Below are 16,961 nucleotides of genomic sequence, written 5' to 3'. Positions count from 1 at the left end.
GTGAACTCCCATTCACAATTTCTTCAAAGAGAATAAAATACCTAGGAATCCAACTTACAAGGGATATGAAGGACCTCTTCAAGGAGAACTACAAAGCACTGTTCAATGAAATAAAAGAGGACACAAACAAATGGAAGAACATTCCATGCTCATGGATAGGAAGAATCAATATTGTGAAAATGGCCATACTGCCCAAGGTAATTTATAGATTCAATGCCATCCCCATCAAGCTACCAATGAGTTTCTTCACAGAATTGGAAAAAACTGCTTTAAAGTTCATATGGAACCAAAAAAGAGCCCACATTGCCAAGACAATCCTAAGCAAAAAGAACAAAGCTGGAGGCATCACGATACCTGACTTCAAACTATACTACAAGGCTACAGTAACCAAAACAACGTGGTACTGGTACCAAAACAGAGATATAGACCAATGGAACAGAACAGAGTCCTCAGAAATAATACCACACATCTACAGCCATCTGATCTTTGACAAACCTGACAAAAACAAGAAATGGGGAAAGGATTCCCTATTTAATAAATGGTGCTAGGAAAATTGGCTAGCCATAAGTAGAAAGCTGAAACTGGATCCCTTCCTTATACCTTATACAAAAATTAATTCAAGATGGATTAGAGACTTAAATGTTAGACCTAAAACCATAAAAACCCTAGAAGAAAACCTAGGCAATACCATTCAGGACATAGGCATGGGCAAGGACTTCATGTCTAAAACACCAAAAGCAATGACAACAAAAGCCAAAATTGACAAATGGGATCTAATTAAACTAAAGAGCTTCTACACAGCAAAAGAAACTACCATCAGAGTGAACAGGCAACCTACAGAATGAGAGAAAATTTTTGCAATCTACTCATCTGACAAAGGGCTAATATCCAGAACCTACAAAGAACTCAAACAAATTTACAAGAAAAAAAACAAACAACCCCATCAAAAAGTGGGCAAAGGATATGAACAGACACTTCTCAAAAGAAGACATTTATGCAGCCAACAGACACATGAAAAAATGCTCATCATCACTAGCCATCAGAGAAATGCAAATCAAAACCACAATGAGATACCATCTCACACTAGTTAGAATGGCGATCATTAAAAAGTCAGGAAACAACAGGTACTGGAGAGGATATGGAGAAATAAGAACACTTTTACACTGTTGGTGGGACTGTAAACTAGTTCAACCATTGTGGAAGACAGTGTGGCGATTCCTCAAGGATCTAGAACTAGAAATACCATTTGACCCAGCCATCCCATTACTGGGTATATACCCAAAGGATTATAAGTCATGCTGCTATAAAGACACATACACACGTATGTTTATTGCGGCACTATTCACAATAGCAAAGACTTGGAACCAACCCAAATGTCCATCAATGACACACTGGATTAAGAAAATGTGGCACATATACACCATGGAATACTATGTAGCCATAAAAAATGGATGAGTTCATGTCCTTTGTAGGGACATGGATGCAGCTGGAAACCATCATTCTCAGCAAACTATTGCAAGAACAGAAAACCAAACACCCCGTGTTCTCATTCATAGGTGGGAATTGAATAATGAGATCAGTTGGACACAGGAAGGGGAATATCACACACCGGGACCTGTTGTGGGGTTGGGGAAGGGGGAAGGGATAGCAGTAGGAGATATACCTAATGTAAATGACGAGTTAATGGGTGCAGCACACCAACATGGTACATGTATACATATATAACAAAACTGCACGTTGTGCACATGTACCCTAGAACATAAAGTACATAAAAAAAAGAATATAAAGTTCTCTACAATGTCAGTAGAAGAGTTGAAAGTTAATTCATGTTTTTTCAGTGCAATTTAACTTCACCATGAAACTTCAATGTGTGTAGCAATACTGCAAAATGTACTACAAAAGCATATTTCAGAAATCTAAAAGCATGATAGTAACAAAAAGTAAGATGAAGTTTGCATGACTCTAATAAAGACAATGTAATAAAAAAAAAAGTCAGGGAACAACAGGTGCTGGAGAGGATGTGGAGAAATAGGAACACTTTTCCACTGTTAGTGGGACTATAAACTAGTTCAACCATTGTAGAAGACAGTGTGGCGATTCCTCAAGGATCTAGAACTAGAAATACCATTTGACCCAGCCATCCCATTACTGGGTATATACCCAAAGGATTATATATCATGCTCCTATAAAGACACATGCACACGTATGTTTATTGCAGCACTATTCACAATAGCAAAGACTTGGAACCAACCCAAATGCCCATCAATGATAGGCTGGATTCTTCCTCCATTTTTTAAATGACTCCTGTGATTTGTCAAGCAATATGTCATAGTGTAGATGAGTTATTGGCTAATGACTGTCTTTGCCTCGGTGCCTTCAGTACTGTAAAGTTTCTTATAAAATATTCTCAAGTGTTAAACTTAGCATGATTTTTAAACATTGATTAAAAAGTATATTTTCAGTTGCATATTTATTAGGCCTACTAGTCTGTGGTTATGGCCATAATTGCCACTCTGGCAAAATTTTGGTTTGTATGTATATATGAATTCTAATGGAAACTAATGTTCATTCTCTACAAATATATTTTTCAGAGAAAATGGGATTATCATTTGCTGTGAGATTGTCACGTTAATAATTCAATTTGAATAATGAGCTATTAAGCACTCCAGTATTTCTCTTTCCCCAATTATTAATGAGCTATTACCAAAAACTCTATAAAACTATAGGAATGATAAACATCACTTAGATTTACTCTAGCCACACTTCATAAACAATACTTCTTTTACAAGTATTTTTAAAATTTACTTAACAAAACTGCCCATCCACTAACATTTGTACACATCTGCTTCATTGGTTAGATAGGTGTTATGGAAGAAGGGTCTATGTCTGATTTGATTTTATTTAGAAAAATGTCACGTGAACTAGTTGCATGAGCTGATGGTAATGTTTCTTTACATTTATTCAGAACCTTCCATTTCAGAGGAAATGGGTTACTTTTGAGGGCCATGTGCTTTAAGTTTCAGATAAATGTCATTTGAGGACTTTTCTTTCATGCCTTAAGTGCTTATGGTTCTGGGTCATGGTGGAAATGTGGGGAGTGGACGCCCAGCTGAGGAATCACCTGGATTCGTGATAGCATGGGCATCCTGGGATGCCATTGTCTAGTTAGCCAGCAAGTATTTTGGAAGGATATTTATCATACAGATGGATCTTTAGAAAATCACCATTTTCTCAACTGTAAGGTTGATGATTTTTAGGATTAATTAGTAAGGTTATTAATCCAAACAATTAAATTCTCTCCTAAGAGTACAGCTGTCTGATTAATTAATCTATTAATTAATCAGTGGCTCCTCCAGATGTCTGTTGAGATACTGTCCCTTGAGCACTGCTGAGATGTGTTTTCAGACCCTGAGTTAATCCCTTTCACTTATTCAACTCTACAGTACAAGGAGACTATTTATTAAGAGAGCCCAGTTGTGGGTTTGCTGTGAACAAAAATCTATTCGTAATTATTTCAGGTTATCCTTCTCACTCACGTATGTGACATACTTCTGTGTCGTGAATTGATAACGTTTGATAAAATCTTAATAGCTTTTTAGATGTATTTCCTCTCACCCTACCAGAAAGTGTACTTACAAAATTAAACATTGCAGTTGAACAGAGAAGAGTCATCACGTTCTAAAACATGATTTATTTATTTCAATAAAGCAAGAAAATTATACCAGTAATTCTAGTCATATAAATTTCATGATCTCTTCAAGAGCCATTGTTTTCCAAGGCAAAACTTTATGCTGCAACCAGTTTTTTCCTGACTCTTGCTTCAAACTCACATGAGCTCCAGGCTCCCTGAACAGTCCTTCTGTGGCTGTAGCTAGGAATCACCAGGGAGTCATGATCTGGTAGCTTACAGGGTGACTTCTCCCTCTGGGCATGACTGACCCACCCTGTCCTCTGGTCACCTAGATACTGCCCAGATAAGAACCACCCTGCTGGCCAGGACACTCAGAGCACCCCAGGCCTGCATAGCTGCTCCTTGGGATGGCTCCCTCCTTCCTGGTGCCATGCTACTTTGGCTGGATTATGCCAGGCCCTCCAGGCAGAGTCACCACACCATTGATGCAGTGGAGTCTGGAGGTGACAAAGTTGCCAGGTATTCTTTTTTCTTTTCTTTTACCAATTATTTTATTTTGTTTTATTTTTGAGACAAGGTCTGGCTCTATCGCCTGAACTGGATTTCAATGGTGTGATCATGGCTCCCTGCAACCTCCGCCTCCTGGGTTCAAGCAATCTTCCCACCACAGTCCCCCAAGTAGCTGGGACTACATGCATGCACCACTACACCTGACTAATTTTTGTATTTTTTCTAGAGAAGGAGTTTCGCCATGGTTCCCAGCTGGTCTCCAACTCCTGAGCTCAAGTGAACCACCTGCTTCAACCTCTCGAAATGTTGGGATTACAGGCATGAGCCACCGCGGCTAGCATATTCTTTTTAAAATGAAAAAGCATGGTTCTCTTTCCCCTGCTTTTTTGGCAGCAATATAGTACAGCAGAAAACAATATAGATTTTGAATCAGAAAGCCCTGGGTTTGAGGCATTCATCTACCCAATGTCTACATAGATTAAAAAGAGGATAATCATGATGATGCTGACTTCACAGGTAGCTGTGAGAAATTGCACTGGGAAGACTGAATAGAACCCAGGCATCTCATTCTGCTCTTTCTGGAATCCAGCCCTTGGATCCCCTGCAGAGTTAAGACCATCTTCTTCTGTACATCTGACATGTGCATGCATTCATTCATTCGTCAATCTGCACCTACTGTGTATCTATCATTAATATTTAGCACTGTGTTGATGTATGTCCTGAAGGTGTGTCCCAAGTGCATAAAGTTGGGGAAGAAGACAGGAGAGAAGAAAAAGCCTGGGTAGAGGTTGAGGTTGCAGATTAATTGGAACTGAATATGCACAAATTAAAGGGACAAAGGCTGAGGATGTACTTCTGGGGAACACAGACATTTCAAGGGAGGGCAGGAGAACTGTTCAATAATGAACGCTGACACTGTGTCATAGAACACTGAGGACATCTGGTCAGTGGAGTGGGAGGAGAACTGAGAACCACAGTGGGGGAGGTTGCAGAAGATGAGGGAGAGTTCCAAGGGGCACGTGGAAGCATACCAAATGGTTCCAAGTGTCCCTTTGATTGGACAAGGCTAGGACTTCTGTGACCTTGATGGAGTGATGGCAAAGAATGCCAAATTGCTGTGGGTTTAGAAGTGAATAAGGAGAATGTATAGGTTTCTTGAAAGAAGCCTGACTCTAAAGGCGAGAAGGCAGTCAAAGAGACAAACAGGGCTAAGAGGTTTGTATTTTCAGACTGCACAATGTTGTGATAAGTTTCAGATAATTTTGCTTGCCACAACAATTTAAAATTTGCAGTGAGATAAGGTTTCTAAAATTGTAAAATGTTAATGAATCTGTGAGCACAATGTTAATTATTAAAGTATAAATTCTAATCTAAACTAGCCATAGAAGTTGTCAGAATTGTAGGGAAAATGCATTTTTTAAATTTTTAAAAATTCTTTTCTTCCAGATAAAATCTGAGATTTTGACTAGTGAAATCCTTTGGGGGGAAAAGGACATGTCCACATACTTTTCTGTGACCTCCTTTGAGGCCTCAGCATTAAACTTGAAATGTTTCTTTCCTGAGTTAGAATTAGAAGTGAAGAGAACCAGAACCATTGTCAGTTCATACTTCCGTTCCATTTCTTGTCACAAGAGATTTGTGAAAACGAACACAGTTTTGCTTCACTGCTTGGTAAAGCCAAAGACCTCACTACCAGACTGGTCATTGGCTGTTTCTCTCAGTTATTCATGTAAAAGTGTCATTTACATGTATTTTATTGTAACAGCCTGACTTCTGCGGCAGTAAGGAAACAAATGCTGAACTTAGTGTACTGCTGGGGCTCCAAGAGGTCCCAGCAGGTATGCATGGGACCAGGAGGTGTGTATGGGACCAGGAGGTGTATATGGGACCAGGAGGTGTGTGTCGGACCAGTCGTGGTCACCCCATCCCTCTCCTGCTGCCTGTTTCTCCTGGAGCATTCTGGTTTGGGGAGTGAGAGCCACTCTACTTGGAGGAAAAATGACCAGGGAACATGGATCCTCTTTGCAGTGTGGTCAGAACAGATGCTAGATATTGAGCCTCTGGGTCCGTGAGGAGCTCCTTCTCAATGGAAAGGTCGTAGGAATGGTTCCTCATGGATATTCTATTTAGTCAGGAGCTCTAATGACTTCTGCAGCAGTTTTCCCTGACCTGTCCTCTTCCAGGTATCTCTGCTGTCACTCCAACCCTGCTCTAGGGAGTTCACCCGGGAGTCAGCCTGTGCCTGCATAGAGACTAAGGAAAAGTCCATACTTTGGGATGGTAAACTTTTCTTTGATTTTTCTTCTTGGCTTCAGATAGGTTTTCTATTCCTTGATAGATAAAAGAGGTAAAGAAATAGCACTGAGCGATGACCAGCCTCCCATTCTTGGGAGTTTCATATGGAGCCTCCTCCCACCCTCCTGTCTAGTTCACAGGGTTCCCTGATCTCTGATTTGTCTTTTTCTTCACTTTCAAAATTAGGTAAAGAAACATATCTATTCTTGGAATACATCACTTTTCTCCACCCTCCCTCTCCTCATTTAGAATCCTATGTTTTGACATAATTTATCATGGATTGTCACCCTTGATGATTAAAAATGACACTAATGAGATGAGGCTTGTCAAGACTTGATCACAGGGTCTCTATGTTCTGTCAGATGGTAATAGGACATCTTCGAGAGACTTTGAGAAAGCAGAAAGTGTGAGAACAAATTATGGATTCTTGTGGATGAGGGCAGAGGTGAGATGAGGCTACCTCAAATCTGATTCCTTAAGGAAATGGAATGCTGCTATAGCAGTTCTACCCTTGACTGTGTGTGAACAGTGCACCAGGCAATATGGAATGAATGCTAAAACTTAAAACTAGATCGTCACAATCGTACAGTCTTAAAAATCATGGGTGGGCTGTTCTTGCTGTGATTGGGACCGAACTCTGATTATTTTATTTGGGTGACAAACATAACATGAAAGGCTGACAGATTTATTAGCTTTCCATGGGTTCCATTTAGAATGTACAGGCTGACCGCAGACAGATGAGACTGAGTTTACACGCTTCTTCAGTGGAGCGTGTTTGAGATCCATCTTCTATTCTCCATCAGTGTGGTGTGTCCAGCAACTTGGCAACAGTTCATTAGGAAATGGGTATCCAAAAATAAGCAAATCACAAAATCCATCAGGTTTCTCCCATATGAGTTTATAGATTGTAAATGCACATTATTTGTCCGTCCCCTAAACACCATAAATCAGACTTTTTTTTTTTTTTTCTTTTGCTGGACTGCGGGCAACTATTTCATTCAGATATTTGGATAATCGGTTTATTTTTATTTCTAGAACAACCTCTCTAACTCATGTAAGGACTTATTTTACTGTATGATTTGTATATGACTGTACCTTGTGGTTTAAAAAAAGAAAAAAACATCGTACACGTGCCAATTTAATATTGTTTTAGAGAGTAGGAACTTCGGTGCGTCCTGAGCTCACACTTTGATCAGATCTTCCCAACGGAACACATGTCCATGTACACGTTGTTTGAAAATAAACATACCGTAGATTATAATGCTCAGTCCTGGTCATGAATTGAAACACTTATTAGAAAGATAGAAAATAAGAAACAAAATTAAATAATTAAGTTAAAGCATTATTTTTGTCTCATGTTACCGTTCTTCGTGTCTTATGTGGTATTAAAGGATTAATCACGGTATGTTGCCCGTCGACCCATAGATTTGACACAGTTTACTTCACCGTGAATGCAATTATGCATTTTGGGGTTTTCATGAAGAAGCAGCTGCCAGAAGGAATGGGTACTAGGGAGTGTTCATATTTCATGAAAGCTATCTTAGTGCATTGCTTCCTTCACTTGAATTAGCACTCAATTGTCCTAAAGGAAGGGGCTGAAGACTCAGCAGAGTTGTAAGAGACTTCCAATCTCATTAGTATAACAGCAGCTGCCTGAATTTGCTCACATCAAATTGCAGCAACTTGTTTCATTCTGGTTTTGCTGTCTTACTTTGTAAGAGATACAAATGCATTTCACATTTTTAAAATATTCTCACACAGATTGAGAACCACATAACAGCTTGAGAACTGGTCAAACCTTTCACTTCTTAGATACCTTTCATTCCCATTTGGGTTGGACAGGCTAAAGACTGAAAGTGCATCATTTTCAACATAACATTTTCAATTCTAAACCAAACAATTGGACTGGAAAGGGTAATAGTGCTGAGTTAATGCCATTAATTCTGCATTAAAAATTATACTAATGTATTTTTCCAAATTATCTATAGGGATAGTATATCAGGTCATATTTCAGAAGTGTTCCTTTGCTATGTTTGAAGTGATCTTTGTGGAAACAAACATTGTCACAAAAATTCTCACCCAGTAGGGCAGGCGTAGTGGCTCATGCCTGTAATCCCAGCATTTTGGGAGGCTGAGGTGGGTGAATCATCTGAGGTCAGGAGTTCAAGACCATCGTGGCCAACATAGTGAAACCCTGTCTCTACTAAAAATACAAAAATTAGCCAGGCGTGGTGGTGGTAGCCTGTAATCCCAGCTACTCGGGAGGCTGAGGCAGGAGAATCACTTGAACCTGGGAGGCGGGGGTTGCAGTGAGCCGAGATTGCACCCCTGCACTCTAGCCTGGGAGACAGTGTGAGACTCTGTCTCAAAAAAAAAAAAAAGAAAAGAAAAGAAAAACAACAAAAAAACTCGCCCAATAAAATAGAGTAGTTCTAGAATAAGAAGAGTTAATAGGTAATTGAACATAGAAGAAAGAAATATTCAGGCCAATAATGCTAAAATGAAATGTGTGGGTGTGGAGGATGAGGGATGCTGAAAGCCCAACTGTGTCTGGAACTAGTGGAAGAGGGGCTACGTTATTTGAAGTTGATAAGAATCAACTGAAATGGAAGGAATGGATGGAATGGAAATACATTTCCTAAGTATACACAAATTACTGTGCTATAATTTTAAGGCCATGTAAAAGTAAAGATGAAATTGAAAAGATAAGACTGCCCAAGTTCAAGATTCTCATTCTTTAAAAAGAAACAGATCTTATGTTTCTTCTTGGGGAATTGCATCAAATATATTAACTGAAGTTATTTCTGGGTAAATTACAACAGAAATTAAATTGAGGTTTAGGGGGGATATTAATAAAACAGTCTATTGGCAGCACGATTTCAGGCCCACAGATATATTATGCAGTAGAATATTTTCAGTGTCCTGTACAATAATTTTTCTCAGCATGGAGGTGTATGTAGATGTTATATTGATGGGTTTATACTGATGAAGAGAGAGATCCTTTTTCATTAGATTTCTAGGTTGGACCTTTTAAAAATTATTATTATTAGAGTCAGACATTCCCCAGAGGCAATCCTTACTTCAAAACTACAGGGATCAGTGCTTCAAATTTGCTCTAGTTAGCAACTGACAATAGTAAGTTGAGTTGGAGGAGCGACAAGAATGTGGCAGCCTCTCAGTGGCTGCATCTCCCCGCACCAGGGCCTGGCTGCTCTTCAGTTCTTCTGAGGACCAGTGAGGGCAGCTCAGTGTCACAGAACTAGTAATGTGTAAAGCCAGGTCTGGAGCATAGGTTTCCCAATTTCCTAACCAATATCTTTTCACTAAGCTGTTCACAAAGAGTTCATGTAAATTGACATTTGGCATACTTACGAACAGAGTACATTCATTTCATTAAAAAACAAAACAGAACAAAAAACAAAAACAAAAAAAACAAAAAAACAAGCCACCTTCCTTGCTGGGAGCTGGAGGGTTTGATTTTTCCATGTTTATGCAGAAATTGAAATCTGGGCAGGATGGAGTTAGTCTCGGTATGCGTCTAGCTTTCGTTGATACTACTCTCTAATAATCTTTCTAGAAGACATTCTATCTTACCCTATGAGGCTGCATGTATGTTTTTAGGCCTTAATTTCCCATAGTGGTTGGATTAAAAATGCACATTTTTGAATTTAATAACCCTGGTGTTTAATCTGGAATATAGGCTTAATATTATGAGAAAATAATGTTTTGTTTCTAACACGAAGACTGACGACTAGAAAAATTGCAAATTTAACACAACAGCCAAAGTGAGTTACGCCAGACTGACAAGATTATTTTTTACATAAATATACTAACTTTTTTTTTGTTTTTTTAGTAAATGATGCTTAAATATCAGGACTTATGACTTGAGTTCTGCTTAGATCAATGAAAAGTCTCATTTTTAACATTGCCCTTAATTATTTCTCCTATAAAGACCTGGCAGTTCTTGACGAAAAAAAGAGGACAGCAAACATGTTCTGCAGTTGGAATGAGATTGTGAGGAAATTATGCCCCTTTCCCCCTAGCACGTAAGTTCCAGCCAAGAGATAGTTTCCCTGTTAGGTTAAGTGCTATGTAATTACAAAATCACTTTCAAGAGAGGGAGAAATATAGTTGGCAGAATTGGGGAGTTTTGAAACACGTGAGCCCATGCCAGCAGCAGTAGGTGGGGATCCAATTTCAGTTCTGGTTTTCAAGAATGCAACTAGTTTTGGCGCATCTTTCATTGAAGTGCCAAGGCGCTTTTGCTCAACTTGGTTGGAAGAATTCTTTTGATTCTCCGGCACATTGACTTAATTAAGCTTCAGCATCATGGAATATGTGAACCAAAGCTGGCAAATTTATTGAATAAATTTACCTACTACGTAATTGCCTTAATGATAGTTTTCTATGTATGTCTTCTAGAATACCTGCAGTCCACATGTGTTGATGTTACAAAAACTCCAGGTTATACCTTACTGGATTACTGGAGCATGGAGAATAACATAATGACTTTTAAAAATTTAATAAAAAAGATAGTGGGGAACTAAAAATGTTTTGAGGAAGAATTTCTAAAGCTCTAAAGTGTGACCATTGATTTATATACGAAGGATAATCGGAGCCTTGACCACTAAAATAAGGAATTTATGGTTTGGTTACATTTCCACATCTAAGATTTCTCTGACATTGTCTTCTGTCACTTTCAGTACTAGTTCAATGTCATGCTCATGTTGTTGTTTTTAGCATTTTATTTCATTATTATTTTTTAACAGACAAGGACTGTTCCAGGCTGGAGTGCATGATCATTTCTCACTGCAGCCTTGAACTCCTGGACTCAAAGCAAACTTCCTGCCTCATCCTCCTGGGTAACTGGGACTACAGGCATGCACCACCACACCTGATTAATTTTTACATTTTTTTGCGGAGATGGGGGTCTCACTATGTTGGCCAAGCTGATCTTAAACTTCTGGCCTCAAGTTATCCTCTCACCTTGGCTTCCCAAAACACTGGGGTTATAAGTATGAACCTCCATGCCTGGCTTTGTTTTTAGCATTTTAATTTCATAAAATGTATTGATAAGAATGGATGGTAAAGAATCTGTAAGTAATCTTTGTAGTCTTAAACCTATTCTGGAAACCATAGTACCATGTAATATGCTTGGAAAAGAAATACTTTTCCAGGTTTTTCTATAAACAAAGCAATGTACAGAAAATGGAGTGAATGGGAGGGATTTTTTAAAAAATATTAACCCGTTTTTAAAACCTATTGAAATTCCATTAAAATCAGAGACTTAACCCCTTTATGCTTTCCTAAATTCAACAGAATTCACATTAATTTAATTGCCCTGTATGCAAATTTATCACACAGAAATCCAAGATGGAGTGATGAATTGCGCTGAAAGATAAAAACAATTACCGTCAGGACTGTATCTGATGATGGGCAGTGTACCTTAAACGGAGAAAAATTCCTTTTTTTAAGCTGGGAAGCCAAAATGGCAAAGGGAATAAAACTGTTTCCCATGGGGTATGTTTGAGGCACATAGTGCTTATCACAGAGAAGACTAGTGGGCCTAGAGCAGGGTTGGCACACAAGATATAGCGGATATTTGATGAACGCATGAATAACAGCATTCAAAAACTCTGGGATTATCATGTGAGGGAGGAATTAGATAGGTTCTGTTTGATCCCACAGACAGAATTAGGCTCTATTCTGCTCAATAAAAGGAAAAACTTTTACCTTCCGGCTGTTTATAGGAGGTTGGGCATTCTCTCAGGGGGATTCCTGCCCAGGACAGACTAGATGACCCTTTGGCATGGGTGCAGTAGAGAGGACCCAAGAAATGTGCGGAAGGTGGGCACAGGTGGCTTTGGTGGCCTTCGGTGGCTTTGGTGGCCCCCTTTGTGTCTGATGTACTGTAAAGTGATCTTTTGTTGTTGTTAGGTTGTTTTTCTTGGATTCTCACTTGATTTCCTTCTTGGCAAATGTTGAGGCTTTAATAGTGCTCCTGGATTTATTAAATAAAACTAAACAGAACAAAGATAAGCCATGGGTGAGATTAGGCAGGCCCGATGACCCAACGTAGGTCTTTCATGGCAATAATCTTTATGTCTGCATGGCACAAGGAACATCTGTTACCACTGCATTTTTAAAATTTTTATTTATTTATTTATTATCTAAAAAAATGACAGCTAACTTAAGAAAAAGACTTTTTAAAATGAGTGTAGGTAGTGGGTAACAGACAGAGGAATCACAGTGACAACTGCAATAGTAAATACTTTCAAACCACTAACCGTGCCAGGCACTATTCTAAGAAATATATATATATATGTGTATATATATAAAATATATATACATATTTATATATATAAATAAATGTGTGTGTATATATATACACACACACATATATACTCTCAATTAATCCTCACAACATATATAGAGTTCACTTTACAGATGTGGAAACTGAGAAACAGTGAGATTAAGCACAGCTTTTTCACAAGGTCACACAGTAGTAAAGTCAGACAAATCCAGGCAGAATATTCCAGAGAATGTACTTTCAATGATTATTATACATAGTTAAAGGAGGAACAGAGAGAAATGTATTATCCAAAGTCATTCAAATCTGTAGAAGCTTTATTCAAAAAAAAAAAAAAAAAAAAAAGAGAAGTATATGAAGTCCTTGTATTCTGCTTTTCAAGTAGCAGGTCTAACTCCAGGCTTACAGCACATTTTAAAGCAGTGACTTGCAACCATGGCTGGACATTATGTCATCTGATGAGCTTTAAAAAAATTCTTTCATTTTTATAATTGTTTTTATTAACTCTCATAGAATTTTGAATTTTTTTAAACAGAAAGTGGAGGACACCAAAAAAAAGGAAAAATATTCCATGTTCATGGATTGGAAGAATCAATATTGTTAAAATATCCATACTACCCAACACAATCTACAGATTCTATGCCATCCCTACCAAAATACCAATAACATCATTCATAGAAATAGTAAAAAATCCTAAAATGTGTGTGGAACCACAAAAGACCTAGGACCAAAGCTATCCTAAGCAAGGAGAACAAAACTGGAGGAATCACAGTACCTGACTTCAATTTATACTATAGAGCTATAGTAACCAAAACAGCATGGTACTGGCATTAAAAACAGACACATAGATCAATGGAACAGAATGGAGAACCCAGAAACAAGTCCATTCACCGACAGTGAACTCATTTTTGATAAAGGTGCCAAGAATATACACTGGGGAAGAGACTGGAGGATATCCATATGCAGAAGAATGAAACTAGACTCCTGTCTCTCATCGTATACAAAAATCAAATCAAAATAGATTAAAGACTTAAATATAAGACTTCAAACTGTGAAACCACTGCAAGAAAACATTGAGGAAACTCTCCGGAACACTGGTCGGGGCAAAGATTTCTTGAACCATACTCCACAAGCACAGGCAACCAAAGCAAATACAGACAAATGGGATCACATCAAGTTAAAAAGCTTCTGCACAGCAAATGATGCAGTCAACGAAGTGAAAAGACAACCCACAGAATGGGAGAAAATCTTGGCAAACTACCCGTCTGACAAGGGATTAATAACCAGAATATATAAGGAGCTCAAACAACTCTGCAAGAAAAAAAATCTAATAATCTGATTCAAACCTGAGCAAAAGATTTGAATAGATATTTCTCAAAAGAAGACAAGATGGCAAGCAAGCATATAAAAAGGTGCCTAACATCACTGATCATCTGAGAAATGCAAATCAAAACTATAATGAGATATCATCTCACCCCAGTTAAAATGGCTTTTATCCAAAAGACAGGCAATAACAAATGCTGGTGAGGATGTGGAGGAAAGGGAACCCTTGTACACTGTTGGTGGGAATGTAAATTAGCACAACCACTATGGAGAGCAGTTTGGAGGTTCCTCAAAATATTAAAAATTGAGCTACCATGTGATCCAGCAATCCCCCTGCTGTGTATATACACAAAAGAAAGAAAATCGGTATATCAGAGAGATCTTTGCATTCCTACATTTGTTACAGCACTTTTTACAACAGCTAAGATTTGGGAGCAACCTAAGTGTTCATCAGCAGATGAATAGATTAGAAAATGTGGTACATATACACAATGGAGTATCATTCAGCCATTGAAAATAATAAGATTCTGTCATTTGCAACAAAATGGATGGAACTGGAGGTCATTTTGTTAAGTGAAATAAGCCAGGCACAGAAAGACAAACACCACATGTTCTCGCTTATTTGTGGGATCTAAAAATTAAAACAGTTGAATTCATGGTTATAGAGAATAGAAGGATGCTTACCGGAGGCTGAGAAGGGTAGTGGGGGGTTGCAGGGGAAGATGGGATGGTTAATGGGTTAAAAAAAATAGAAAGGATAAATAAGACCTACCATTTGATAGCACAATCAAATTGTTATAATAGTCAATCATAATTGTACATTTTAAAATAATGTAAACAGTGTAAATTGGATTGTTTGCAACTCAAAGGACAAATTCTTGAGGGAATGGAGACCCCATTCTCTGTGATTGCACGCCTGCATCAAAACAGCTCATGTACCCCATAAATATATATATACCTACTATGTACTCACAAAAATTAAAAAAAATAAAATTAAATAAAATAGAAAGTGATCACTTTTTAAAGGATACTTGTTTTCTTGTATCAAATGGGTAAGAGCTCCCTTTTAAAAGCTATTATTTTTCAAGTTTCTTGTTCTGAGCTTAACTGCGTTCCCCCACCCCAAATTCATATGCCAAAGTCCTAACCCTCAGTACCTCTGAATATGATCTTATTTAAAGATAGGACCTTTATGAAATAATCAAGTTAAAACAAGGTCATTATAGTGGGCCCTTTTCCAATATGACTTGTGTCCTCATAGAAGGAAATCTGGGGCCAGACACACACACACACACAGGGGGAGCACCTTGGGAACATGAAGATGGCCACCTACAAGCCAAAGAAAGAGGCCTGGAACAGAACCTTGCCTCTCAGGCCTTAGAAGGAACCAACTCTGCCAACCTCAGTGTAGGACTTCCCACCTCCAGAGCTGCAAGACAATAAATGTCTGTTGTTTAAGCCACCACTGGGTGGTTGTTAGTTATGGCAGCCCCAGCAAACTACTGCACTCCCTGAAAGACATTACTTCCCATCACTACTGGATTTCTAAAGGGAGAACATATTTACCTTCTTTTTTTTTTTTTTTTTTGAGACGGAGTCTCACCCTGTCACCCAGGCTGGAGTGCATTGGTGTGATGTTGGTTCACTGCAACCTGCAACCTCCGCCTCCCTGGTTCAAGCGATTCTCCTGCCTCAGCTTCCTGAGTAGCTGGGATTACAGGCACTCGCCACCACGCCTGGCTAATTTTTTGTATCTTTGGTAGAGATGAAGTTTCACCATGTTGTCCAGACTGGTCTTGAACTCCTGACCTTGTGATCCGCCAGTCTCGGCCTCCCAAAGTGCTGGGATTACAGGCATGAGCCACTGCACCCGGTCAGGGAGTACATATTTAGTGGATCAGAGAAAAATACTTGTCCCATGTAAGCATTTCTATTTTTTTATTTTTTAGATACACCTGGATTTAATTTTTTTAACAGTCTAGTTCAAAAGACCACAGCTTGTTGTCTCTTTGTTGTTTTCATCAAACAGTTGGGAAAATAGCCACGAACCAAGTATGAAGATCGCACATTATGCTGCGTGCTGCGCTCTGTAAACAATGAACGTAATTTTCTCACTTATGAGATACTTTCCATGCTGGGCACAAATCTCTTGTTACACATCTTACACTGTGCGTGTTCAGGTTTCCATTTACATTTATATGTGAAAAGTATTTGGGCTGGCTGATAAACACACAGTGAAAGGAAGGAAATGGATCATTTACCTGGAGCATTTAGTCTGTTGCAGTTCCTATTATTCCTAACTGATCTACCCCACTGATGTAAAAATAGGAGAAAAAAAAATGTCCCCTCTAAACAAGAGTCTGTATTCAAGACATGACCGGCGTTGGTGCAACGATGACCCTCCTGGGAGCAATCGCCATGCCAGGCGACGCTGTATGTAAGCGGTGCTCCAGGGAGGTGATTCCAGAGCGGTGTCTCCCCACTGCCATCTGTTATGCAATATATTTCCTCTAAAATTGTATGCAAGCATGGAATTGAAATGTGTATCATTACCAGTAGTTTCCTAAAGTAAGGCACTTGCTGGACATGGCAAAGTAACACCAGAATGTCTCTGAAATTCAAATTGCCCACTAGTCCTTTTAATCAGACCCACACATACTGACTGTCCCAGGAGCATCCTGATTGGCCTCAGTCTCCCAAGATTGACAAGTCCTGAATCAGTTGCTCTGGTGAGTTTCTGGCCCTCATTTCTCTTATGGTTGCAGGAGGTTTGATGAGGATTTGGGGTTGGGCCCAGGAGGGTGGCCTGGGATAGGCGACCAATTAGAGAGAGATGGATGTGGAGAGAATCAATAGGATGAATAAAAGCCAGAATTTTTTTTTTTTTTTTTT

General features: G+C 38.8%; 1 protein-coding gene across 1 annotated transcript in view; it reads left to right on the top strand.

Moving 5' to 3' along the window:
• The window catches only part of SAMD5 (sterile alpha motif domain containing 5), a 458,478-nt gene that overhangs the window by 89,300 nt on the left and 352,217 nt on the right, over positions 1 to 16,961 (top strand). The window lies entirely within an intron of this gene.

The sequence above is a fragment of the Papio anubis genome, chromosome 6, assembly GCF_008728515.1.
Source record: "Papio anubis isolate 15944 chromosome 6, Panubis1.0, whole genome shotgun sequence".
In the NCBI taxonomy this organism is placed as follows: Eukaryota; Metazoa; Chordata; class Mammalia; order Primates; family Cercopithecidae; genus Papio; species Papio anubis.
The sequence above is the reverse complement of the archived record's forward strand: the minus strand, read 5'-3'. Positions and strand labels throughout refer to the sequence as shown.